General features: G+C 37.9%; 1 long non-coding RNA gene across 1 annotated transcript; it reads right to left on the bottom strand.

Annotated features, from left to right (window-relative positions):
* Window positions 1-81: 81 nt before the first annotated feature.
* LOC129369586 (uncharacterized) lies at window positions 82-27,591 on the bottom strand. The gene is made up of 5 exons (XR_008606952.1): window positions 27,451-27,591; window positions 26,611-26,928; window positions 3,841-3,917; window positions 3,689-3,732; window positions 82-1,998 (listed from the first exon to the last, which is right to left on the bottom strand). It is a non-coding gene; the product is annotated as an uncharacterized LOC129369586 (long non-coding RNA).

Here is a 27,591-nt window from a genome sequence, read left to right as displayed (position 1 = left end):
ACCCAAACACAAATAGACCTATACAAACACTCACATGCAATTCACATGCAATTTTACTGCGCAATTTCTTCGGTACATCAAACCCAGAGATTTTCACTTTTCTGAAGAAATTTCCTCCAAATTCAGACTGAACCCTTTCTAACTGATTCAGGATAAATATATGGGATTTTCATCATTTATTCATGAAATGATCTAACAAATTTTAAGCAGATTAACTTGTTTACTTCCAGCCAACAAAAGAAATAAACGTGTCCAGTGCAAATTCCCTTAAATGGTAAATTATTCAAAGATGTATCATAATTCATAAACTGCATTACTGTTATAAAGGACAAACATCAAGAATTATGACAATTACTTTATAAAAACTAAACTGAAATGACAGACATTCAGCCGGGGATTGATGTAAACCCACACGAGATCATTGTTTCACAAGTTAGGAAAAAAAAAATCATTGTCATGGATGCAATATTGAACTCATTTGTAATTCTGTATTAGTGCACAGACTTAGTTATATAAAGAGCTGTGAACATTAGAACTTTTTATATTTGATTATTTAGCTTGCGGTCTTCCTCGCTGACCAGTACTTCAAAAAAATATGTGGCTCTTACATACAGGAGATACAGAAAGATTATAAACCAGTAAATAAATACCAATAGTCAGACATTATGTTTTACATTTTAAAAACAGGCACAAACATTCAGACTTGTTTCACAGGTCAAGTTTGAAGCATTAAAGTCTATGTCCACAAACTTCTTCCTGGAGAGTTTTTCTAAAATAATCATTCATTTATTTGTCCTTTCAAAAATACTTAGCAAGAACAAAGCCAGTAATTAACCAGGCCTGCATGTGGCACCGTGAGACAGTAATAGAAAAATATCAAAAACAAATAAGTAGGTGTGCAGTGTGCACTTAAGGCTCACTGCTGCTGCGTTTAACGTGGTCACAGTCAAGGGTTAAATTATGACATGAGTATTTTCACATTGTTTGTTGGTTGCATACACAAAAGTCAAATGAAATAAAACACTTCAAAGTTATATGGGCTTATGAAATATTGGATTTGTAAACCCATTTTTCAAAACAAGAAAAGAAAAACTATCAAACCAGTCAAGCAGGGTGTAGCTCTGTGTTACGGCACCTTCAGCCTTTATGTCAACTTCTTAGAGAAGCTCGGAATAAAACGTATGTTAGTATTTTAATGAACCTAAATGATAACCTCAATATTTTCCCTTCCATTTAATTACAACGTTGTACATATTCCTCTGTTGTGTCATGAATCAGAAAAGGAAAAAAACATAAAATAGGATGGAATGTTTAATTTTATTCATGTTACTTTTGAGCCACTTTTTGTCTAAAAAATTCATAGAGATTAACAAAGATTTTCATATCTCACGTTGTGTTATATGTTTACCATTATGTTGGAAAAAATTAAACCTCAGAATTTGGAACTACTCCTTTATACACAGTAGTTTATAAATAAGTTGTCAGCAGATTTTATTATCTGACTAATGACAGCAACATAAATTTAGTAAATCTGATCTCAATAACACTCCTTCATTGCTTTTCCTGAGTCTCCTTTGTGTGTTTTGGCAAACAGAGACCATGTTCCTCCTCAGGCTATGAAAGTGCAAACACTCTGCTTTATGTTTCATGATGGGTAATTGCAGTTCGTTCCAACTGGGAAAAAAATATTATTCTGAAGTTTTTCTGCTCGACGCCCAAAAGGCAGCGCTTTCAGTGTATCTGTCTCTCTGACATTTGGATTTGCCTTTTAAAGAAGACATTTCACAAAACTGTTTGTTCTTGTTTTCCAGACACAACAAAAATCATTCTTCTGAACTTCAAACAGTTCAAGGAAGTGTCCAATTTATTCATCTTTAAGATTTGTTAAACAGATGACAATTGGTCAAATGATGTACTAAATCAGTCTGCAGTGTTTAGAATTAAATCACATGACTTTAAGGCGTGGTGTAGAAGCTTGAAGTGGCGATGATGATGTGTCTGTAGAAAAAGACACAAAATGCACATTAATCACATTTTTTTACATGTCATATTTTCACAATTAAGAGAATAAGTACACAGCACAGTAGGTTTTGCCATCATTTCAGTATTCTTGTGACTTGAGTATTAACGGCACACTGATTTTTAGGTTATTGAGTAGACATCCTCATCTTTGAATAATTCCTTTGAATCACAGCAGCTTTCCAATTACAGCACTCTGGTGACTCGCAATGAACCTTTATCCATTCTGCAAATGAGCGTGCTATCCCTAAATAATTTCCTCTACAAAGATGGTGCCGTGCATTATGAAATATTCAGAACTCAATTTTCCGGCTCTATCAGTCTTTGGAAAGATCCATAATTACATGATAATCCATAATGTAATTCATTTTGGGCACTTTCGGAAACCGAGTTCCAGTCGCAGCAAAAATGTTTAATGCGTGGCTGAAATTGGATAAAGTCCGCTTTGTAGTATTTTGTTGTGATTGCTTAAGGGATTATATTTTATAGTCCAGTTTTGCCTTGGTTTCGAACAATTACAGAGGTCTTCAGGGTCAATGGGCGATACTGAGATACTCTTATCAGGTTGACATAGAATTATAAAGTGCATAAAAGACCAGAGGGACAAGATTATTGTCAAAAAATCAGAAACACACACCGTCCAGTCATATGGCCGTACCATTCCACCTGTGAAGGATTTTTGTTAAAAAAACCTGAATTCTGTCACTTCACGCTGAATTCAGGTACATTATGGTGGTAAACAGCATTAGAAACTTAAAGGTGCAGAATCACATCTTATTAACCAGAAATGTGGGGTTACAGTTCAGTTATTATGAGGTGTTGCTCTGCAACAAAAGCATGTGCACAAAATATTGTCATTTCAAAGTTGAGCACGAGACGCTGATAGTGTAAGAGACGGCCGGATATTTCACCAAGACCCATTTTGTGAAAGCCCACAATCGCCCGCAGAACACTATCAACACAAGATTTCCCATTGAATCGCATGCCATAAAAAGTGAATGTGTGCTTCATATCCCCATATAGCCGGTGCGCTGTAGTTGTGGAAGTTTATAACGTATAATACAGTTTAGACAGCAGTATCTCACTGTAAGGTACTCAAGAAAGTAGGCCATAAAAAAACTGTAGCCACTGGCTTTAAAACTAATAAAGTTAAATGGAGTCGCTGACATTCTTTTGTGTAGCGTTATTGGAAGTGAGGCCCGCAACCTCGTGTCTGCGGCAAAATGTGTCAAAACAGCTGTCAGTCATTGCGACGGAGCAACTCAGCAAGATGATGGCAATGAACTGCCTGTTGAAATGTGAAGCTCCTGTGATAACAGCGCTACGCTTAAAGGCCAAAGCTGTCACAGCAAAGGCGAGACGCAAGAGTGAGAGCAGTAGGACTTGAAGAGCAGTGTTGGCAAGCAGCTGGAATCGAAACAAAATTACATCAATCTCCTTTGTTTTTGGAAGTGATTGGGATAAAAGGCAAGGGGCTATTTCATTCATACACGGGGACTTGACGTTTCACAATATATTTTTGTGATGGAAAAACTGTGATTAGGCATTCCCTTTAAAAAGAAATTATTGATGGACAAACGACAGAACAAAGCTGTTGTAAGCTGTACAAGAAATTACACTCAAAACTATTTATTTGTTCCCAGCATTAAAGGCATAAATAAGAACTTACTATATAGAAGGTTATATTCCACCACTGTAATGTCTTAGTCCTCCCTTAAGAAACAAAAAGAAAAAAACAACAACTTTATTTTGACATTTTTTTGCAGTTGTCTATAGAACATACAGCATATGGGTAAATTGACACTGATACCTTTAACTTACTGGGAATTGGTGACAAATGACTTCCCAAAGGAGGATCCACATCAGGGGCCGCTCTGTAGTTTACGGACACGATCTGACTGAAAATAAAATTACAAAAATAGACACAATGAAGTGAGTTGAATCTCTGAAAACACAGCTGGGCACAACATAAATAGATGAGGTCAACAATGAACACAAAAAAAAATATAGATTTTGGTTGAGCTCCATCTCAAACTCAATCAATTATTTTTCCACGAAGAATTATTTCCTTTATATCCAACACTGCACTTTTATGTCATTTTCTGTAGCTGTTCTTAACTGCATTATGATCAAACAGCATCTATGGAAAAATAATCTATGCAAGATAAGGGGAGGAACTCAGTGGAGGAAAACTTTTCATGTTTTGAATGGCAGCTTTTTCACAGTTTTTGTGCTTTTTCTGAGCTACAAGCAGGAAAGGCTTGCGACTCACAGCACATCAAATCTCTATGTGGAGTTCGGGGTGTCCAGTGCTGTCAGTGCTGTCAGACTTAAAGAGTCTGAAAACATTTTATAGTAGATTGTATTTACTTTCCTTACTTGATAGAAGTCAGTTTTCACGTTCTGTTTGCCAGTGGAATATCATCCACCATAAGTTCACTTTAAGTCATCTTTTACGCATAACATATTCCGTTTTTTACTGTCTTTCTTGTGTGATGACTGTTTCCAATAACATCATTCACTTCCTTTTAGAAAATAATACTCTTTTTTTGCTAGAGCAATCAAGCTCTGATGCCCCTCATTTTCTACTTGACATTTTGTGATGAATTCCCGTCTGCAAAGCATTTCCAAATGCTTTGCCCAAGGAGGTGTAATTTAAACAATATCAGTCACTGTGGTGCTGCCAGAATAAGAATTATGGTCACATGGATGCCTCATCTGACGAGCAGCAGAGGACAGACTCAAATAAGAAGAGCGCAATAATTCACTCACTGTTATTATCCACCTAATTATAACACAAGATCCGGCCATGTCGCTTTTCCCTCTTGGATTCAGAATAAATGAACAAATTGACCTCTTGTAATAGTCATGTTTCAAACGTGTACATGCCTACAATTGGTGTGGTGTGTAGTTTTCTGTTTGCCAGAGTACTGTACGTCCACAAAGCTAAAACAGTCATTAGAAGGTCATCCAAAGTTATCGTGCCCAGAGTAACCACACACTAAGTCCTCAACTTTCGCAGGCAAACTATTATAATTACCGCACCATAACAAGTTTAATTAGAGCAATCAGCTCTGAATATCCGTGCCTTCAAGGAAGCAGAGGTCTAAGTCATTCACAGAACGACTCCTTGGTCATTCTCCATTCGCTTGCAGAGGGTGTTCTCTGGGTGTCAGGGTCTTGGCAGCGCTGCTCCCCAATGAATGCTACCTCCAAGTCCGCTCCTCAGTGGGGGTCCCTAATTAGATTCTCATGTGAATTTAATGGACTCACTGCTTTTGGTCCTGCAAGAGCCTGATTTTTACAGGGATTGCATGTACTTGAAATCAATAGCTTAAAGATCATTAAGTTGTTTTTTTGGATTCTTAGGGGAATAAAATTTTTAAAAATATGTTTTTAATAAAACCTAAAAATTCAAGTTCTGAACTAGCAACTTACTTCCTTAATCAAACACCAAAAATGTGTTATGGGTTTTGGATTTCAGATGGCATCACAAAAATATATCTGATTTCTATATGATCACTGTTTTTAAAAACACACATTGCTCTTGTTACACAGACCTATTGTAAAGAGGTATTTTTTGCAATATATAAAGATTGTTTTTCCAGCTGCATGTTTTTTACAGTGAACAAGCTTATCAAATTTACAACAAAACAGACTAAGTCTTTTTTTCACACCTGGAGACGGGTTTTCAGGAAAAGCTATTTGCAAACAGATTTCAGTGCAAGACTTGCAGGTCAACAGAACTAAAGGAGGGTAGCAGGAAGCATCATCACTGACAATGCTGCACCTGACTTGTCCATTTGAACATTTGTTTACCAGGATACATAATCTTAAATTTTATGTGCATGTTTTATTTTATTTTTTGTTATTATTTTGCACATACTGATCCCTCCTTCTGAGACACCATGAAGTCATCATGGTTGTGGATGGAAAAGAGGCTGTTTAACTCAATCCCATTTCTGTCTTCTAAATCTCTCAGTGCTGTTCTAATGAGCACAGACATCTGGACCCGTCTGACGATACGAGGCTGTGATGAATATGACCCCCGTGGTCAGGCCCTGCCCTAAACCCCACCAGGGCAAATAAAGCAGTAGCGCAGGCCTGTTAAAACGCTGCGCTGGAACATAAATCGGTCCGAGCGCTTCTTAACTGTCCAATTTGCATGGCCCCTACACAAAGAGGCTAACGATGTTTTTACAAGGCAAACATGAACAAACACGAACACGGCGCCAGGCGTGCAGGTAGGCCGATCAGGTTGAACCTGTTTGTTTTACGAGGACATTTCACAGTTTGAATCTGTGGAAGACGCTTGACGGGACTCGTCCCCGAAATGGTGAAACAAAAGTTGTGGTAGACAGAGCAGGCTGCAGGAAAAGATGGAGGCTCTGAGAGGAAAGAATTAGAAAGCAAGAGAGAGAGAGAGAGGAAACGGAGCAGAAGCAAGACTGCCGATGGGAAAAGCCAAGATGAAGAGGGTGCTGAGACGGGAGTCTGGGTAGTTTTATCTAGTGGGCAGGCTGACGGTGGCGGCGGGATCTGTCTCTGTTAGAAAGAACAGAGACCTGTTATTAAAGCCATTTATCACTGGCTGAATATTCTCCCTTTAATAGGCGCTGTCGTTAATTACCCAACTTTGTCAAGACAGAGTGTCAAGGGCTCTCTGTTTTCTCACAGACGGACTCACACAGGCACTCTGATGCATACTGAAGCTTGACCATGTCATCAGGCCAGGGGACTCATTTTTATAAGTGCAGAACGAGGAATCCACACAGGCACACATCAGAGCAGGCTTTTGATGCTTTTCCAGACATGATCAAATACTCCACTCTGCTAAATGGACAGTAGGAACGTCATATTATTAGTATTTCATCTTATTTTCCTAGGGTTCTATTGTGTTTTCTGTTTTTGTGTATTTTTTAGTTTTATTTTTACTGTCCTTTATATATAAATATTATATTTGTCTAACCTAATGAAGGGACAATCTACAAATATATCAGAGAATAACGTCATGATATTTCATCTTCTCAGTTTTATATAGCATTATAAAATGCTGTATAAACATGCATGCAGAAGTCAGAATAATTAATGTTTAACTACAGTCAATACTAGACATTATGATTTGAAGCCAATATTACAAGACTGTGCATTTTTATTTTACAGAAATTAAGGATTTGGGGAATTTCTTCAAGACAAAGTTGAGGTTAATGTAAAATACTTAATGAGAGTCTGAGCTTTTAGATGCAGGAAAAAAAAAACCTACACAGGATTTTCCAGTTCAAAAATTGCAAACAGACTGCTCTTTACAAGAAGCAGGGAACTTTAATTTATATTCAGTTGATTGTATCAGCTGCCCTGTGTAAAAAAAAAAAAAGTCTCCTCCTCTCCTCCTTCCTGTCTTCATTCCTAATTAGACACTTTTGTTCTCCTTTTATAATTAGCCACTTAACTTGCAATAGAGCTGTGGCTGTAAAACATTTACAAGGATACTTGACAGGACAAGCCAGCACCTTTTGTTTAGCAATTAGTTTCTCTTTGAAAGGAACAATGCCCAACATCTGCTGGTCTTGTAGAGCTCAGTGAAAGAGGGAGGCAAACAGAGGCAGCAGTACGGATTGTACCGCAAGGACTTGCCACAAGGACTGTGAAGTTTATAGTCTGGAGAAGATGATCTGGAAATGGAAAAAACAAAAACAAAGCAGCTCTGATGGATATGATGATAATGGAGTAAGAGAGGGATGTGTAATAGGAACTTGTTTTTCACATTCCATTGATTAAAAAGTGGCGTGGCGTAAGCGCAGATTCCCATGTGAACAATGCAGCAGAGTTTCAGCATGTGTCCCAGTATGGCTTCTTTTAGTGGCCAGTCATTTACATTGTAGTTATCCAAAGACAGAAGCAAAGAGAGGCAGAATGATCATTGATCCCTTTGGCCTGATTAGCTCACCAATGTGCAGTCAAGGCGAACTAATCAGATGCATTGATCATGGATTACTTTTTAACGCTTCAACAGGCAATATTATGATTTTAATTTTTTTTCACATCCCACTTATCCCAGTTATCTTCTGGGACGCAATGACAGAAGTTTGGGAATTTGTTTCTGCACTTACTTTTAAACTTTTTAAATCATTGATCACACCGTCCTAACTTCAATCAAATTCTTTATTTCTTTAAATTTTCTCTGAATTGTTGTACAGCAGCTTATTTTTGATTTGCAAGATTTATTTCACGTTCTGCTTGTTTTACAGTTTGTCCAGAAGAGGTTGCTGTGTTCACTGAAATTCACAGGGAGTAAATGCTGAGGTCCGATTCTTACGCTGACTGATATTTATTAAATAAATGAAGTATGTTTGAAGTGGAAGCTCAATTTATATCTTTTCATTGCAAGCACATAAAATCTCCAAATAAATATGAATTGGACAATCACATAACATTTCAATGTCTTACATTAAATTGATCAGTGCTGGTTTTTTCTGCCCTGCACAGAAACTGTAATCCGAGTAAAGAATTGGTATATGGTAATAATAATATAATTATGGTAATGTTTTTATTAATACTGTTCACTGTGCAATTTCTCCTCATTGAACACATGCTAATTGATTATAGATGTAGTGTTCCTCATTGACAGTAGGGGGCAGAATCCATTCATTGATTTGAGTGCCATTATGTGAAAGCCATGTAATTGTGTTGTGAGGCCTATTAACACACACTTAAACCTGTCTTTGGAGAGCACACTTAAATGTGTTTATCTTGTTTCAAAAAGCAGCGATGACTGTACAAAATGTGACTTTTCAGAGAGATATGAAGAAGAGAGAGTTCTTCAAAGTGGAATTTCTGTCTGCCCATTTGCACCAAAATCTAAAAAAAGAAAAGAAAAGAAAACAACAACAAAAAAACAAAACAAATCCTGTGAGGGAGCCTGAACAGCTGTTAGAGGTTTGAGCTTCTCTCTGATACCTGCGTTCCCGTGATGCTGGAGATCAAACGCTTTGCTTAGCACAACATCCATTCCTGTCTGTCACACCCTCAGGCTAAACATCAGTAGTGTGCCTTAAAGCTTGCAAATGTTCTCATGACAAAGTTAAAATGTCTCGATTAATATCTGACAACTCGGCTTTTCTTCCCCTCCTCCACACCGGTTCATATGTCTGATTTTGCTCATCCATCTGCTGATTTCTGCTGGATTCGTCCATGTCTGCGGCGTTCCCGCGTTAAGACAGTGAAAAGACTCGGCCAGTGATGAGACCTTGGGATCTTGAGAGCTTCTTGCGTTTGCTGTGATGCCGAATGTTTAATGAGGAAATCACTTTTCATTCCGATTCTAATTTGCCGTCGACAAAGTTATTTGAAACTTTGTTATATTCCAAAGTTCCACCACAAGAGTCGTTTACATGAACTGTTGAATAATTGACAACCACAGAAAGGATAATGGCGAAATGCTGAGCAACCTCGATGGTGTCCTCTTATGCCATGAACTCCCATCAGTCCTGTTTCTCCATCTTGACGCTTAATGTCTCATCCATCCATCAACTTTTAACCAGACCTCGTGGAAGATGGCGAGTGACTTAAAAGCCCGGCAAGTCAGACCTAATTAGCCAACGCCTAATCAGACCAACCCGAGCACAAGGACACTAAGTGGATTGTAGGGAGCAGTTAAGATCTTCTCTGCTGTTGAACCGGTAGAAAAAAAAAAAAAAAAAGACGCTAAGACCTTTGAGCAGATGAGAAAACTGAATATGGTGGGGTCACAGCAAGCAGCAAATATAAATAAATAATTAAACAACCTCTGCAAAAAATGCCAAATGACTTGCTGCTAACAAGACCTACACCTATAGATAATAGAACATCCATTTTTCCATTACTCTTCTGTATTTTCACTGTAATAATAATGGTTTCTTTCAGAGGAAAGGTACACAGCCATAGGTTATACATTTTAATAAATTCAAGTTTATTAAGTTTAGTAAAACTCACTGGTGGGAGCTGAAGGCACAATTAACAGAGAAGGTAAATGTGAGATGTAACAAAGCTGTGAACTGTGTGGTTTACTCGATTGGTTCAGGTCTTACTGCATGAGACAAACTTGGAAACTTTGTCTCATGTGTAAATCAAAGTAAACAAATGTCACATATGGGGTTCCTCAAGGCTCTGTTCATGAGCCACTTCTTATTTAATGTCAATTTACTACGTCTAACTCACAATATCTACTACAGAAACTGCATACTGTATTGATGCTACTAACACAAAGCTTTATAAATGGGCCATAATAAAACCTTAATCCTCTATAGTTACTGAGTCAGTCTGTCCACGATATCTATTAGTGGATCAGCAAGAATTTCATTTTGCTTAATGCTGAAAAAGTTTTGTTTTGGTCCCAAAAAGATAAGGTTAGAGATGAGGATTCAACTAGAGTCTGACTAAATGGGGCTAAAAACGGCACAGCATCCTAGAAACTGGTTGTTATAGACAGACTTAATTATGACTGTCAGCCTACAGTTTTCTGAGAAACATTAGTCAGAACAAAGGCTCTTCCGTCAGGAAATCTTTTAGAGTTAGCAGGTTAACAATTAGATTATGAATGCTTAAATCACTGCTCATTTTGACTACCTGTTTATTGAAAATAATCTTTTTTTTTAATAAAACCATATTACTTGACTATTAGGTAATGAATTGTCTTGGACCTATAATACATCTCAGTTGCTTGTCAGATATGAACCATGTAGATTTCTGAGGTCATTACAGAGCTGCTCATTCAGGGGTCCAAGGCCAGAACAAGACAAGAGGAGGCAGCACTTAGTTTCTGTGGTCTTAGGCTTTGGATTTGTCGTAGGAGATCCTTCCTCCTAGCAGCTCTTAGACTTTGCAATCATCTCAGGCTCCAACAAACTCAATATGTGTTACAACCATAAATGAGTTTATATCCAGTCCGTCATTTTAATAACATTTCTGGTGGCTTAGCAAATCTCTGTTTACACAGCTTTCATTTATTTATTATTGCAAATAGTCTGTTGTCCTAATGCATAAATAAACATGCACTTTATGAGCATTTACTATTTCTGATAAATGCAGAGTATTTCTATACTATAATATTATCCTTACTATATGGTATATTATTCTAGATTTTGTTTCTTTATAAATGTATTATTATTCTTTTCATCTTAATGTCCCAAAGCATTTGAATTTCCCCTAAATAAAATAGAAATGTTTCTATTCTATTCTATTCTATTCTATTCTATTCTATTCTATTCTATTCTATTCTATTCTATTCTATTCTATTCTATTCTATTCTATGTGCAGGAACTCTTTCTTTTTGTTATAGACTTTCCATGAAGCTAAACAACTATAAGGCCATTTTTATCATGTCTTTCTTTTAGATTTACATTTTTAATTCTATCAAAGAGTTTTCCTTTTAATGTGGTGCTTAATTTTTTCATTCTCTTAATATGTTTCTTTTCTTCAACATACCTTGTTCTTTACTTACATTACATAGAGCAAAACTAGATCAGAGTCCTTTCTTGTTGGTTTTCGCTGCGTAGAAACTATTCTCACATGAAGACACTGGGTTGGAGTACTAGACACTGGGAAAATGTTTTTCTGCAAACCCGAGACGGCAGGACACCAGACGGGAGGGACAAGACAGGAGGAGACAGAACAGCCGTGCAGCAACGTCTCTTCATTCTGTGAGTCTCTGCGCACTAAAATATTGAGTAGCTTTTGTTTTGCCTAGTTAAACATGCACTGATGTGACACAAACGGTGAACAAAGCCATTTCACACGCACGGGAATCCTCTTTTTGTATAATTTATGATGCGGCGACGAGTACACCGATGCCTCACAGTTTGCTCTCAACATGAAACATCCAGTAAATACCGACTTTATAAACATTTACCTCAGCAAATATAGCAAAGGAAAAAAATATACTAATGACTGAAGACATTTAAACAGAAATGACCTGCTTCATCTGATGGAGGTGGCTGTCTTCTTCAGAGTGAAAGATGGCTTTGTTGTTTAGCTTTTTCCGTGACACTCACTCTGTGAACAAAGAATTGATTGGATGAATTCAAAAAAAGATGACTTCATTTATAACTTTTTTTTTTTTTTTGCGTCTGTAGCAGGTTTTCTTGCTGAAACGAGGCATCATAAGCATAACCTGAACCTCACTGACGCAAGTTCAGATGTTTTTTTTCCAAACACATAGGTCAGTCTTTGGTTCCCACTGGACAATTTACCAGACCCAGAATGTAGTTTAGCTGTATTTAGAACCAAAACTACTTCAAATAACCCCCCTTCATGACAGAAGGTTTAAAACTTCAAACAATCCACATTGTTTCTAACTCTAGAAACTTCTGAACTGAAGTGCAAATATTAAACAAGCAAAAAATAAAAAATAAAATAACCAACAAGAAATAAAAGAGTCAATATTCATATGACTAGTTTATTTTACTCATCATAAACTACCTGGTAACAGAAGGCACTGAATCTGATTACCACTTTAAAAAACAATGACAATTTTTAAGGCTTAATTTACAAACCTTACTGAGAGACAAAATTAAACAGCAAACTGATCAAATGATGAAGAGGTAATCTATAGAAAGACTGAAGATATAGGCAAGCTGGGTGAAGTGACAGGACAGTCATGATAATGCAGCACAGACGGGTGACTGCTTCAATTGAAAGAGTAACAAAAAAGTGTAGGTTTGATGCCATGCCAGCTTCTTCCTCTGGGCAAGGCACTTAAGGCCAAGGTCCCTAGCAATCCACTGTGTGTGTGTGTGTGTGTGTGTCTGTCTGTCTGTCTGTCTGTCTGTCTGTCTGTCTGTCTGTCTGTCTGTCTGTCTGTCTGTCTGTCTGTCTGTCTGTCTGTCTGTCTGTCTGTCTGTCTGTCTGTCTGTCTGTCTGTCTGTCTGTCTGTCTGTCTCTCTCTCTCTCTCTCTCTCTCTCTCTCTCTCTCTCTCTCTCTATCTATCTATCTATCTATCTATCTATCTATCTATCTATCTATCTATCTATCTATCTATCTATCTATCTATCTATCTATCTATCTATCTATAATATATATATATATAAATATATATATATATATATATATATATATATATATATATATATATATATATATATATAAAAATATATATATATATATATATATATATATATATATATATATATATATATATATATATATATATATATATATATATATATATATATATATATATATACACACACACAAATCCAAATGCCACTGAGACTGGGACTCAGTAAAGGTACAGTGATCATCTTGTAGCATGAAATACTATTCACTGACATCCAAACAATCTCAGTTGTGAGTATGAATTATACATCTCTTCGGAGCTTTGCTCTCTGTGCTTTTCCCCTTTTGTTCCCTTTGTCTTAAGCTCTTTATAATATTTTCTGCTACGTTGTTTCTCTCACAACAATGCAACAGAAGGCAATTTAACTAATAAAAATCAACACAATCAGTCAGCAGGAGATGTTTTAAATGATCTACTTCAAAGACTCGTGAGAATGGCGAAGCATACAAACTGAAGAAAGTAATTTTATTGTTCTGTTACTTGCTCTTTGTGTGCTAAATCAGGGTTTGCTATTTGTGTGACTGCATGTGTAAATGCTCGGTTCTTTTCCTGGTCTATTTTAAAATAATTCATCTAGAAGAGTCAATACCTGGAATAATCTATGAGGACGAACTGTTCCAAGTCACTCCTGATGAATAAATTATTTCATACTCAACACGACAAACTAAATTTCTGCTGACATTCAACAAATACGCTTTCACAAGATGTGGAGGTATGCTTCGGCAAACCAACCTGCAAGTGTGTATTCTGTGTATCCTGTGTGTGTGTGTGTGTGTGTGTGTGAGTGTGTGTGTACGTGTGTGGGTGTGTGTGTGTGGGGGGGGGTGTGCTGTCTCTGTGTGCAAGTCTGTCTCAGATAAAACAAACCGTACATACAACAGTCCAGGGACACTCCAACCATAATTGCGCAGGGTGGCATTTTAGAAACACTCACACAACAGGGGTCAATTTCTCTTCAGGTCACTGAGAATGACATCATCAAACTACCATTAACTCTGCAAACAACCCCAGTCCTGCTACAGCTGTACTGACATTGGATTCCTTCAAAACAAACAGCCGTCCCCAGGCTTTGCCCTCAATCTATAACCATAACCTCCGAGTGAATAACAGAAAAGTCTCCATCTAGGTGGGACGGAGTGGAGGTGAGGACGGGAGAACTGAAAATGACAAGGCAAACAAATTCTTCAAAACCACTTCCCTCCCGCTCACCTCCAGGCTTCCCTCCTCGATTACAAAAGAAATCAGGTTTTCTTCTCAGCTTGAATTGCAACAGACATAAAGAAGAGTAAAACATAAAAAGCAAAGATTGATTCCTCACCGCTAAGTTGAATTTTTTCAGACGGATTGTCTTGTATGATTAACCTGCGACAGAGACGTTTTGTTGTTCCACCTTGAGTTGACCTGTTAGAAACCTCTTCGTAGCAACATGCAGGCCTGACTGTGGCACAGGAGGCCAAGGTGTGCGCTTGACATACGGGCATCAGGAAGGCGTCCAGATGCAGGGCACTGTTTTTCTCTTATAATGGCTTCAACTCCTGCCGGTAAATAATTAATGTGCTCTATCCAACACAAAGTGGATGCCATGCAGAAAGCACTACATCGCTCGCCATCTGACTGGCTATTTCCCATGCACATGGTGGTGCTTGTGCTGCTCTGCGTTTATGTGGCCGAGCACTGCATGCTCTCATTGTTCCAAGCGAAGGCAGCAAAGAAGTGAAATACATTTACAGGCTAGGGTAAAGGGTAAAGGTTTGTAATTTCCCTTAAATGCTGAACAAGAAGCTTTTACATGTCGATTGTCGGTGATCATCCCGAGGAGACGGCTGTTTTTGACGGTTCTGCTTTAAAATGATTTTAAGCATAGGTACTATTGACAGGTCCTGTTCGTTCAGACATATTATTTGATATAACCTTTGTTGAGGCCAAAATGTTCACAAAAAGGGGGAAAAAATTGATCATAATGGGTGAAGCGATTGTTAATGATTCATTGAGCCTGTGTTGTTTTTCTGTCTTGTTTTTACAAGAAACAGTCTTATTTGGCACGAAGGTGCAATAAAGGCACAACAGCGTATTGGAGGTTATGGCAGGAGCAGTCACATGATCAATAATGTCCCGACCCTCCTCTCCTTGCCCCCTCCGCCACTCTTCTTCCTTTCTCTCCTCACCACCTTTCCTCCCAATCAATTACCTTCCCCAAGTAAATAGATCTGTCCCAATGCTCACTGCTCCCAGCTGGAACCTGATATTCCTTCTCTTCTCTTCATCTCCCCAGCCAAGTCACAGAGCGAAACCAGATATCTGACAGAACGCTGCTGCAAACTCTCCTCCAGAATGTATTGAAGTGCAAAGGCTAAAAAAAGCCCAATGACATCATCTTTGTATTCTTCAGTAATATGTTTACTTTGCTCTGACCTCTGAGAGAGCCACAGATGGGCAGCTTTTATGAGGAAATTAGTGTCAAGGCTCCAAAAACAGAAAAACTTTAATAAAATCATTCATGTTATTTCTTTTATGCCGCTCCAAATAAGGTAATGTCAACATTAGAAGTGTTCAGAAAATTCATTTTAAATGATCAGACTACAGTTTTTATGTTTTCAATGTGTGTCCCTGTTAAAAAAAGCAGAGACACAGAACCGCAACGTCACATGAGGAGATTCCCACAGTTTGATCTTCTCAATTTTAAACACCGCAGTATCGAAGAAATTGTAGAGTCATAATAACGAAAATAAAATCAAGCAGTTGATTTAAAAATAAAAACGTAACAATTATTCTTGTTCTTCTAAAATCCTGATTATAACAATTACAATAATGCTATTAAATTTTTATTTGTGCTTTCATAAATAGGCTTAAGCAAAGATAAGCCTACTACTAAATGTAGTAGTTGGCAAGTACAAATGCCAATTTATTTTTGTTTACTTAGTAGAGAGCCGAGGGAATTTAAGATATCTTGGGTAACTTTTTTCACTGATATTACCTGAAAAAAAATCAAAATTCTTGATTGCCTCAGAGGTAACAGAGTCAAAGCCATTCACATTAACAAAGAGAATGTCTCCTCTTTTATTTAGACCAGCAGCTGAACAGTCAGTCTGTCCACAAAAGATTATACATCTGTTCCACTTATATATTTATAAGAAAATGTCTGTCTTCTTTTGTAAGATTGACAGGTGTGAGGGCCCATCTGCACTGCATTTATTGCTTTTAATTTATACTGTACACAGTTGAAACCAGGTGTCTACATACACTATATAAACCTTTTTCTCCTTCTGTCAAATTTATTTTCATAATTCCAGTTTGCACAATTAAATGGTCAACGGGAAACAACTAGAGACTCTTCATCTCAGGGGTAAAGAACCAGTATCCTTCTTGAACTATATGATGTTAGACATTTCATTGCCATTTACACCTGCATATAACTGTTTGGTGAGAAACTTTCAGTGAACTGTAAGTTTTAGATCAAAGTGAAACAGACATGAAAAGTGTGAAAATTATCTTCTGGATATTTTATCTAATTGTTTTTCAAGACCAATTTTTCCAGTGTGCTTTAGGTTTTGCCTGTTGCCTCTGTATAACTCAGAATTAGTGAATCAATCAACGACAAGTTTCAAAAGCAATGACCTTATCATCTTGACTTTTTAATTATTTTAAATGCCTAGTAATGTTGGGTTAACTTGTACAAATGTGTTTGTAAACTAGTTTATTCTTCATTTTTCAGAAACTGATAAAAACTAGATGACTTTTTATGCCGTATGCAAACATCTGGTTTCAGATTTATAATATGTTAGGAGTTGGGGGTATTTAGATGAAACAATTTTATGAATTCAAACAAAGCTGTTTTATGAAAATACTCCAGATGAATCCCATCCCCCGTCATCTTGCTCGTATAATATACAAGGTGTCTACAACAGGAATCCCCAGGAGTTCTTGAAAATGAATTTGTTCATTCCACGAGCACCTCAGCACGAGAGTGGAGATGCAGGCAGAGCCAATCTATATCTCCTGTGACCCTCAGCAACATGTCGTTATACTTGCTAATCAGATTTAGAGACAACAAGTGAAAAGGATGGCCTCTCTGGGCCGTTTGCTTTCGCAAATGGATCTGCTTAATATGGGAGATTAATAGACTACTATCTCATCTTCCCTGTGATTGAAGCTATGATCTGGTTACTGAGAAACATGATGGATGCTGAGGTGGAGGTACACGCTAACTCTTTCAAAGCAGAAGGCAATGCGGCTTCGCACAACTTTGTTTGTTAAAAGGCAATGCAGAGCAGCAATAATGATGATGTCTGCAGGGCTGTTGAGTTATTAGCATCAATGTGTGAAATTGATTTTTTTTTTTCAGCTCCCAGATGTGTCAAATTACAATATGAACTAATTCTGTATGGTTGCTGGGAAGTAATTATGCCTGCCTTGGGTGTTTTGTTTGAGATGCTTGCCTCAGTTGAAGGTATTCAATTAGCATATTTCTATGAGGTGGGCTTCTGTGCAGAGATCAATAATAGAAATCTCTATGATCTTTAGAATCTAATGAGTTAAAGGGACAGTTCAGATTTTCTGAAGTGGGGATCTGTAAAGCTATGAGGACTTCTCTGCAGACAGTGGTCAGAATTACCACCATCTGTCAGAATAAAGAAACAGCTACTGCTAATAGCAATTTCACAGAACAGTTTTGTCTTTATAACAGATTCCCAGGAAATATCAATCTTTTGGCTTACTGTGTTGAGAGGAAAGTTACAAATATCTTCAGTCAGGCTGTCATTACACAAAAACTGCTATAATCAAAAGAATTTGTAAATTACATTTACTAATAAATGCACATACAGTAAGTAGTATTACCAAAAAGTACATTTTTGTCTCTAATTTAATTCAATAAATGTAATTGCTGTTGCATTTATTTCTACTAATTTCAACAATTATGGCTTACAGCTAATGAAACCCAACAATATATTATTTCAAACTAACAAAAAAAGAGAAATTTCAATCCAGTATTCTCATTGTATTGGAATTGTGAAATTGTGTCTTTGGGCAGTGAGTGTATGCATCCAGTATTGGGTCAAGGCTCTTTTTGCACTGCATTTATGTGGTATGTCACATAGACGCCATCGTTTTTTCTTCCACTTCACTTTCCATTGACATTATAGCACTTGAGTAATAATGGGCTTTGTGGCTTAATATTCTTGTAGAGGAGATGGCTGTCTGTCAGCATATCAGTCTAGTAAGCAATTTTCACCATGACTGCATGCACCATAAAGTTGCCAAACCATACTATCTGTGTTTTAAAGATATTTTAATAAAAAATATTTGTAAGTATGTAATATTTACTTTTTCTGAGAAACTGAATTTTGTATATTTGTTACCTATTAGCCAGGATAATCAAAATTTGTAGAAGTAGCAACTGTAAATATGCCACTCTGTGTAAGGAATTGATGTGAATTACTGAAATGTATTAACTCTCTGATTATATTGTAATTGACTGAGCTGTACCTTTAAAGACCAGTATTTCATCTTAATGCTTAACATAGTTAATGCTCCAATAGTTCCTGGTATTTGAAACTGGATTTTGTTAACACTGCACAGCTGTCACGTTGGCCCTTTTTATACAGTTGTGTCTATTTTTGGTCTTATTTCACATAACATGGAGATTTTAGAGTCAGTTCAGGAGCCTCTCTGCAACTAAGATGCAAATATGAAAAAGATAACAATCAGAAAATATGGCCTCATCAAATCAGATGCAGAGGTAACATATTCAAATGACCTGCAACAGCAAAAAAAAAAATATATATATAACCACAGGTCTAAAGTGAAAAATGAAAAATAATACATCCATGGAGTCATAGCACATTTAAATAAGACAGAGCTTAGGGTACAACGAGGCGTGCCTGTTTCAAAACAGAAAAAAACGTGACGTTATCAACACATTCTCTTATTTCAGCCATACTGTATATTCTAGTGTTTTTTGTTTCAGGGTGTTGCTCCATCTGTGTGGAAATCACACAGAAAAACTGTCAACCCCAACAAGGCCTGTTTAGTTGATGCAGAACCATGATGGCTGATGCCTTGAAGGCAAACTAATTATCAGGTACTTAACAGTCCGAACCAGTGATGCGCGAATGAATTGGATGCAAAAAAAAAACAACAAACAATTCCTCCATCTACTTTTCTCTATCACGTTCTTCCATTATTTCTCTCACTCGTTATTGCTGTCATTATTTTTTTGATCTCTTTATGTGTCTCGTTTTCATTGCTTTTCTAATATGATGCACTTCTGTCTTTCCTCCTTTTTCTTCCGGGGAACCAGCTGGGAAACTGGCCCTGGGATACAAGCAAGAAGCATGCAACCATATGTTAGGTATTTCCAAGGAAGGTGTTTGTGAGCGCATTTAAAAGAGAAACAAGGGGAGGAGTGAGTACTTGCTGAACTGCACTACAGTGTAATAGCTAAGTAGGACATTTATCTGGCAGTGGTTTGTCTTCCCCTGTTGTGCTTAGATGTGAGCAACGCTGAGATTTTCTGTTGCCTCCAAACACAAGCACACACACGCACACACACGCAGCAAAATGCACAGGCAGACCGCTGAGAGCGACTTGTTAGAGACACTGACACAGTTGCTCATTAGACAGTTTCATTTTGGATTGGGGCCAAATATCTGCAGGTCACAACTCATTGAAGTAACAGGCAATGTAAATCACTGACGCATGGAAGTGCTGAAAAGCAACACAAGGCTGTTTCATCATTATTTGCCATATTTATGTCACATTTTGCTTATGACTGTACAGAAAGGAAATACAAAGTGTTAGTGTTCATACTAAGAACTGCCATGAGATCAGTGTTTTCTTTTCCTTCACCACAACAGAGCTGCTCTTAGATTGCACAGTACAAGTCAAGTCTCGTGTATTTGGAAAGCACATTTCAGCATAGAGGCAGTTCAAAGTGATTTACAGGGCAAACATGTAAAACAAAAACCAATTATGAAACAAGCAATGCCATCATCAAAATCATCAAGAATAGTAATCATAAAAAAACTAGATTAATCAATGTTCCTGTTGCTTGTAATCAAAGACAACTCTAAACAGATGTGTTTTAGTTTTGATTTAAGGGAATTCAGTGTTTTAGTTTTCTGGACGTTTGCTCCAGACTGGTGGAGAATAAAAAGAGGAATGCTGCTTCTATTTAAGTCTCAAACGCCGTCATTTATTGAAAGACTAACTCCACTGTTGCCTTTAAGGGGTTTGTGGGGTTTTCTTCCAGGTGCTAAGAACTCTGTTAAGAAAAACTGAAAATAACGTGGTGAAATAGATCTACAAATTAAGTTGCTTTTCACTACTGAGGAAGTCTTGATGATAAAGACGAATGGAAATTTCCTATGTAGAAGCTGAGAGTTTATATTCTGTAATCAATATGTCAAATTGTAATATTTTGATAACTGAACAAGGCCTGCTACATAATAATTTAGGCCTGTACTCAGGTCTAAGTTGCTGTCATATATAATAAAATGGTTGATTTGGGTGGATTAAATAGAAAATCCACCCAAATTGTGAACAATGAGCCTCAAAGTTGAAGCAAATCTGCCACACATTTACTTTTCTGAACTTGCCTTGGAAAAGCCCAGCTTAGCAGTGCTTGTTAAATGTTATAGAAATATGGCCAAATTGAAGAAGTGTTTTCATAAAGTATAGTAGTATCCAATAATAGAGTCACTGCAAATGTCAGGGTTGAATTTGTTCAACAGACACTAGATATATTTGTTGTGTTCCTATAAGGCAACACAAAACTTAGTCCATGTGAAGATCATGTTCTCTAACGACCAGGAAACTCCAAGAGGTTCACGCCTGCTCTCTCCTTCTCAACAAGCGATAACTGTTTGGGAAACTGGAATATTTTTGTGAATATTAGGACATGCCATGCAATCTTTTGTCACTACAGCCATACATTTATGTGCACATGCTTACCCTCCCCTAAGGGTAAGTCTGAAGGTCCAGCCTCCATTTCTCATTAACCCACTGGCTGGATAAATCAAAGAGCAGGGCAAGACAGGAGACCCTCAGCCTTGGCCATTCAGATAACAAGAGCACCCTACACCATTCATAGCCTACAGCCCAGTGATATATGGATCTGCGGAGGCTAATAGCAAAGTATTGACAGGGAAATGGTGTGCTTATCCTGCTCCTGCATGCTGGGGAGAGGTCCCCAAAGCAGATGGGATACACATCAGGGAGAGGGAAAGAGGAGGAGGAGGGTGAGTGGATGAGATAGAACTGTACTGGGACAAATTAGGTCCTTTATTGCTTTATTTCAGCTAATTTGTTCCTTAGTTTGAGTACAGAAAATAGTTTCCTCTTGTTTATGTGACTGGTAAGGAACTGGTCATTCCTGCAAATGAGTATCTACTAACATTTAACATTTACATCATAAGGTATTGAAATAGTCTGTGGCAGCAGACATCTCTGTGAATATTTGTAGGGTAGACAAACACCTAGGATCTGACTTTTCACTCACATTTAACTTGCTTTCACAAAGGCCCTTCAAAATGTCCTGAATAAACTTTTACATTTCACCACAACAACCTCTCACCCTATGCCAAAGGTGTCTAAAATCTCCAACATTTAAATGTTTTATGACCCAGATGAGTTTCGCTTGAAGAGTTTTGTCTGAAGATCTGCAAATGAGGCAAGGATAATTTTTTTCCCCATATTTGCTTTTCCTAACATTTGGTTAAAGGAATTTGCTGCTTTACAAATTTAGTGAATCCATTCAAAACAATCTATGATTAGTTAACTTTAAGAAGTTAGAGATACAATTTTATCTACGTCATGGGTCCTTTGTGTACATATAGGTCTGTCCCCCATTTTCAAAATACTGGTACGAAATTATTTTTTGAAAGCGCCATGTGGCCCAAACGTTTTCAAATTTAGTTTGAGATTGGTGGATTAAGCCCATATAGCGACATTTATCCCAGAAGTTGAAGAGCCTAAAGAAGCTGAGACACCCAGAGAGGAACAAAAAACAAAACAAAATAATCATCAGACAACTGCAAACCAAGGCTGATCTACAAGTCACATTCAGTTGTCATATACAATTTTTGTGTTTTTATATTTTATTATGGTTTATATTTTTTATGTATCTTTTGGGGGGTATTGCATGCTTTGTTATTTATGGCAAGTCTTGTGTGAGTTTCCTACAAAGTTTTAGTTTTACTTTTCTTTCCTATCGTTCAGTTCGGCATCCAAAGTGAGGAGCCACTGGACATCCCAAAGCCCAGCACTAGGAAGAGCAGCGCTGCTTATTAATATAACATTGATTTATTTAATGAATTATGAAACTGAATATTTATGTAAAATGCTGTATTTTACTGAAGTTTATGAAAGCCAGGTGGTTTACTGTGGAGTGTCCTTATGGATTAGTATATAGATTAAGTTGTCTAACATTACAATATCCATGTTGCACAAAATTTCTGAGTCAGAAATTTGAAGCCTAATTGGATTCAAATTTAGAAGATTATAGCTACAAGGTCTGCACTTCTTTCACACAGGTACAGTACATTCCTCATGCCAGCACACAGAGCTACAGGAGTACAAAACACACAAGCAAGAGCAAATAATACGTTTCTCTAATAGGAGCCAATAGATCACGATATATCCTACCTCCCTGTGGTGGAGTCTTTAATGCTGGAGTCAGTAGGTTATCGCTGTGGATGCTGCACCTCCTTCCCTTATGTGCCAGCTTTATCAAGTACACGCAATTCTTCTTGTGATGTGGTCATGGAAGCAGAAGATGGGCCCTAATGACCACGCTTCATCACCGGCCTCAGAGAGGATGTAGGGAGAAACTCACAGCTTCTGATGTCAGATAAAGATGTGACCAATGTGATGTTATTAGACCAAAAGGCATAATTTGGTTAGATCCCAGCTTGAGCCACGCCTGAAGTAGTTGAGGGTTATCGTTGGATTAGAAACAGCCAAAACACTATAAACAGGAACTACCATAAAAGCTGCGAGGGCCAGTCAGTAAAACAGGAAGAGAGAAGGAATAAAAAGAAAAAAAGAACCTGGTTATTACTATCTTTTTATTTCTGTAGTTCACAGAAATAAAAGAGAAAGCAATAAAAAGGCTTCCTGCACACTGTGTCGTAAAATTTTAACTTTTTGGGGGGATTTTGTCACATAACTACCTCCAACCTCTGTATATGTTATTGGTTGTTTTATGTTACAAACTGACACTAATTAAGCATAGTGAAATCAAAGAATAATTATAGGTTATTTTGCCTTTTTTGTTCCAAGTGAAAACCTGAAAAAGGCACTGAGCATGTTGTAACCATTCCTTTTACCTTGAGGCCTCTAAATGAAATACAGTACAATAAACTGAATTTAGAAGCCACACAATCACTAAACAGAATTCACCTGTGTGCATAATCCCAGTGAAATCTGTTCTCTGATGTCTCTTAGGAAATGCCAAGGAATAAACAGCATTATGAAAACAACCAAGAGGTCAGGCAGAAAGTTGTTGAACATAATTGAACAATTGTAGCTTGGTACAAAAAGTAAACCTGCCAAGATATGACTGGCTACCTAAACTGGCAAGTCAGGCAAGGAGACAAGCAGCTAAGATGTCAATAATAACCTTAGAGGAGCTGCAGAGATCCACAGCTCAGGTGGGAGAGTTTGTTGACAGGTCAAATACTATTTATGCACTATATGCATGTACAGCATTCATATGGCTTTATGGTGTTCTGGCAAGATGAGACTTTTTGACCTACATGAATATGTTGCCTGTAGTACAATACCTTACACTGTACTTCACTCTGAGCACACTATCCCTATGGTAAAGCATAGTGATGTTGGTGGAATCGTGTGGAGATGGATTTATTTTTGCAGGGAAAGAGAAGTTGGTCAAAGTTCATAGGAAGAAAGATGCCATTAAATGCAGGAATCATAGAAGAAACCATGTTAGAGGCTGTGCTCTGAACTTGTTGACAACGGTAAATGAAAATAGTTTAGATGAAGGCATGGATTAAAATGGCCTAGTCAAAGCTTAAGTCTAAATTAAATTTTATGGCAAGGCTTCAAACATATTTTCACAGATGCTTTTTCTTTGAAATTGAGGCAGGTTGTACAAAGAATAAGCAAACATTTTGATCTCTATTTGCTAATCTGGTTGAAACATGCATCAAATGATTTGGAGCTGTAAATGTTTCCCTCAGGGGGAGTAAATACAAGCACACACCACACTTTTCAGATCATAATTTGCTTGAAAGTTTTAAAAACTAAAAACATTTTCTTTCTCCTCCACACCACAGTTATGCACACCTTAAATGCATAAAGTCCCAGTTAAATAGTAAAAGAAAAGAGTCACGGCTACAAACATACATAAAACCAAATGGATCTGAATTGAATTTTTTCCAGCGTGAGTTAATGTCAAATCTGTTTGTCAGTTTTGTACGAATGAGTAATGGGACAAAACAACAGACCATCATCATGTGCATGTCTCCGCAGCTCTAAAGGGGATTCACCAACAACCAAATATACATCTGGATGTCAAGTACTGCACTGAGCCCTGTCCCTGTTCACAATTACCCGCTTGACATCTTTATAGTTTCATGGCAGAGTTCCTCTCCAGCAGAAGTAGGCACAGAAAAAAGCAAGTGTGCCAACGTGGCTCCAGAGTGCCGGTGTGGGACACCAGAGTTTTGTGTTGAAATAATTAGCCTGCTTAGCTGCCATCTGGGCTCTCGGAGCTGCTGTGTGGCATGAGCCAGGTGCTTCATGGGTAATACTACAGAGAGACATGCAGCAGATGCTCATGTGTGGATCTGCCCAGCTTGGCAAAGATCTGGATACAGCTAATCCCTGCTACATTTTGTGGAAAAAGCCACTACAGGGAATACAGAGGAGGCTGGTTTGAGCACAGTGTCATGAAGCATGCCTCTTTAAAGCCTTTAAAGCAATAACTATAATGTGTCGAAATGAAAAGTAAACTTTTCTAAAGTCAGCAACATTATATGCTATGAACCTGCATTCTCACCAGAACTGAATGAGAGATCCATCCATTTCATGTGACATAAAACCTGAGCCAAACGATCAGTACGCTTATCTGTGAAACACAGGGCCTGTTTAATTGCTGCCCCTTCCCCTTTGCAGTTCAAAACCTAAAGAGGTATAAACATTTTTTGAGCAGTTCAGTGGGCCAGTAACTTGATAAGGCCCCTGGATTTACTCGATGAGCTTAGAAAGTTCCTGAGCAAGCAGCAGGCATGTGGTTGTTGTTCCCAGAGGGCTGGGAAACCGTATCTGCCCTGAAGGAGCATCCTCTTTGGTAAGCACTTCTTATCCAGGCCATCACTGCAGGCCGATAGCAGGAGGGTAATATCCAGTAACTGCAGCTTTATGTGCGATCCAATACTTGGATCAATCTCCAGGACAAGGAGGATTGCCATTAACCCCTGAGATTTCTCCCACTTTATTGTAGAGCTTTTCTTTCCTAGATACTGAAGAAGAAATAAGGAAATCATAACCAAGATGGAAAAAACTGTTATGAATAAGAGAGAGGTTTTTGTTTTTACCCAAAAGAAAAAAACAAAAGATGAGAAACTTTATGGCAAATTACCAAAGTAAAGAGGTTGATTATATGTAAAAATGAACACGCTCTAGTGTGTCCTTCTGTGAGTGTGAGCAAGAGTATGTTCTTCTTTCACCAGGAGGTGAAATGACACCCAGTTTCATCTGTCTGTGTCTACTTATCTTTGTTTGCGTTCAGGCATGTGTTTGAGAGCGTGTACGTGTCGAGAAAGCCAGGGAGTTCTCAGCAGTGAACGTATGAAGAGAAAAGAGACGGTGACTTTCTTTCAAACTCTGGATACTTTTGGGAGTATTGTCCAACACACTCTTCCATGTGACTGAGAAACAGAAGCGCTAGAGTGAAGCCAAGACTCGCTGCTCTGACAGAACATTTCTGCCACACTCACTGAATATAAATGAATCGTCCCTGACATCAGTAATTCATTTATAGAGGAATGAAACGAATAAAAGAGTGATGCAAACTTGTCAAATTAGCAGAAATTTACAAATTACAAATTTACAATGTGGGCAGCTGAAAATAAAATGTATTGATTTTGGTTCTCCAGTTAATTCAAAACTGACTCAAGATGTTTTGTGCAATAAAACAAACCAAATTTATCTTGGTGCAATGAATTACAGAGTAAACTCCTATTCTACTCTCTTATGAGAAATAATTATATATATAATATATGTTGTTTTTATTTGTTTTGTTGTGTCACACACTATCTCCACATATATGCAGAAAATTTTTAAATCATTTATCTTAAGAATTTTGTATGGTGTTAGGAAATATTTAACTATTTTATTAGTAAACAAAACATAAATCGACAGAAACAATTCTCTAAAACACAAAATTCCAAGTATTTTTGAGAAGTTGAAAACTGTAGTAGTTTTCTAAAATCTAAGCAACTCGGGTCTGCCTAAAAGTGTGACAAGTCTCACTTACCTTGACTGTTTCCTTTCAGAGGCAGGTCAGGACCCTGAAGCTTGATCGCAGCGGAACAAGAGGGCAGAGCACATCCCCTCTTCTCCACAGCAAATGTCAGAGGCCACTTGGCAGTCGGCTGCTCCCGCCTGCATCACGGTCCAACAGCGCCGGTACAGGAGAGCCGCCGGTCTGGCTGGTGGCTGGTCAGCCCGAAAGGACCGGTCAGCTGGCCTCAGCAGAGACGAGGCAAGACGGGCACACGGGGAGACGAGCTGAGCCGGACTGGGCTCTGCTGGAAGGCTTTTTCGCCTCTCCTTCTCTGAATGAAAGCAATCCCTAAGAGTGAATGGGTAATGAGAGACTGGCTCCTGAGATTTTAGCTTTCTTAATCATGTTCATAATTAATTCAAGAACATTGATAATTTCATTACATTCTTTTTGTCTTATCAATAAATGATGTGCCTGCACTTTTGGTCTTGTGTATACGGGGAGAGAGGGAGGAAGAGAGGGAGTGAGGGACAAGAGGAGTAATACTGCACTAAAAGCACAGGAGATGGAAAATGATACAAACAGGGATGTGGTAATTATAATCTTTGACCAAGCCACTGGAAGCACAATATGAAGTCAAGTGGGTACAAATAATTAATAAGGCCTCCTGGAGTGAGTGAGTGTGTACGTGTAAGCGACTGTGGCGGGGAAGCTGGGGGGCGGGTGACAAAAGTCTCTGTTGAACAACATTTCACTGACCCTGACAGTGGGTATTTTTACAATAAAAAAAATTAAGAAAAGGTACTTTAAATACATGTTCTCATGAGTCTCTAATAGGCCACCAGTTATGCACTCGCCTTTAATCCTCACCTTTAAACAGGGGTAGATGCTGGAGGATGGCTGTCTCAGGCTGCCCTTCAGATCCAATAAGAGCTCAGATTTCAGTGCATTAGTGCATCGATGCAGTTTTCAAAAAGACCACTCTCCTCCCACCCTTCTCCCCTCTTCAAG

The sequence above is a fragment of the Poeciliopsis prolifica genome, unplaced genomic scaffold (assembly GCF_027474105.1).
Source record: "Poeciliopsis prolifica strain line A6 unplaced genomic scaffold, Auburn_PproV2 SCAFFOLD021, whole genome shotgun sequence".
NCBI classification, from domain to species: Eukaryota; Metazoa; Chordata; class Actinopteri; order Cyprinodontiformes; family Poeciliidae; genus Poeciliopsis; species Poeciliopsis prolifica.
Note: the sequence above shows the minus strand (reverse complement) of the source record. Positions and strands in the feature narration are given on the sequence as shown.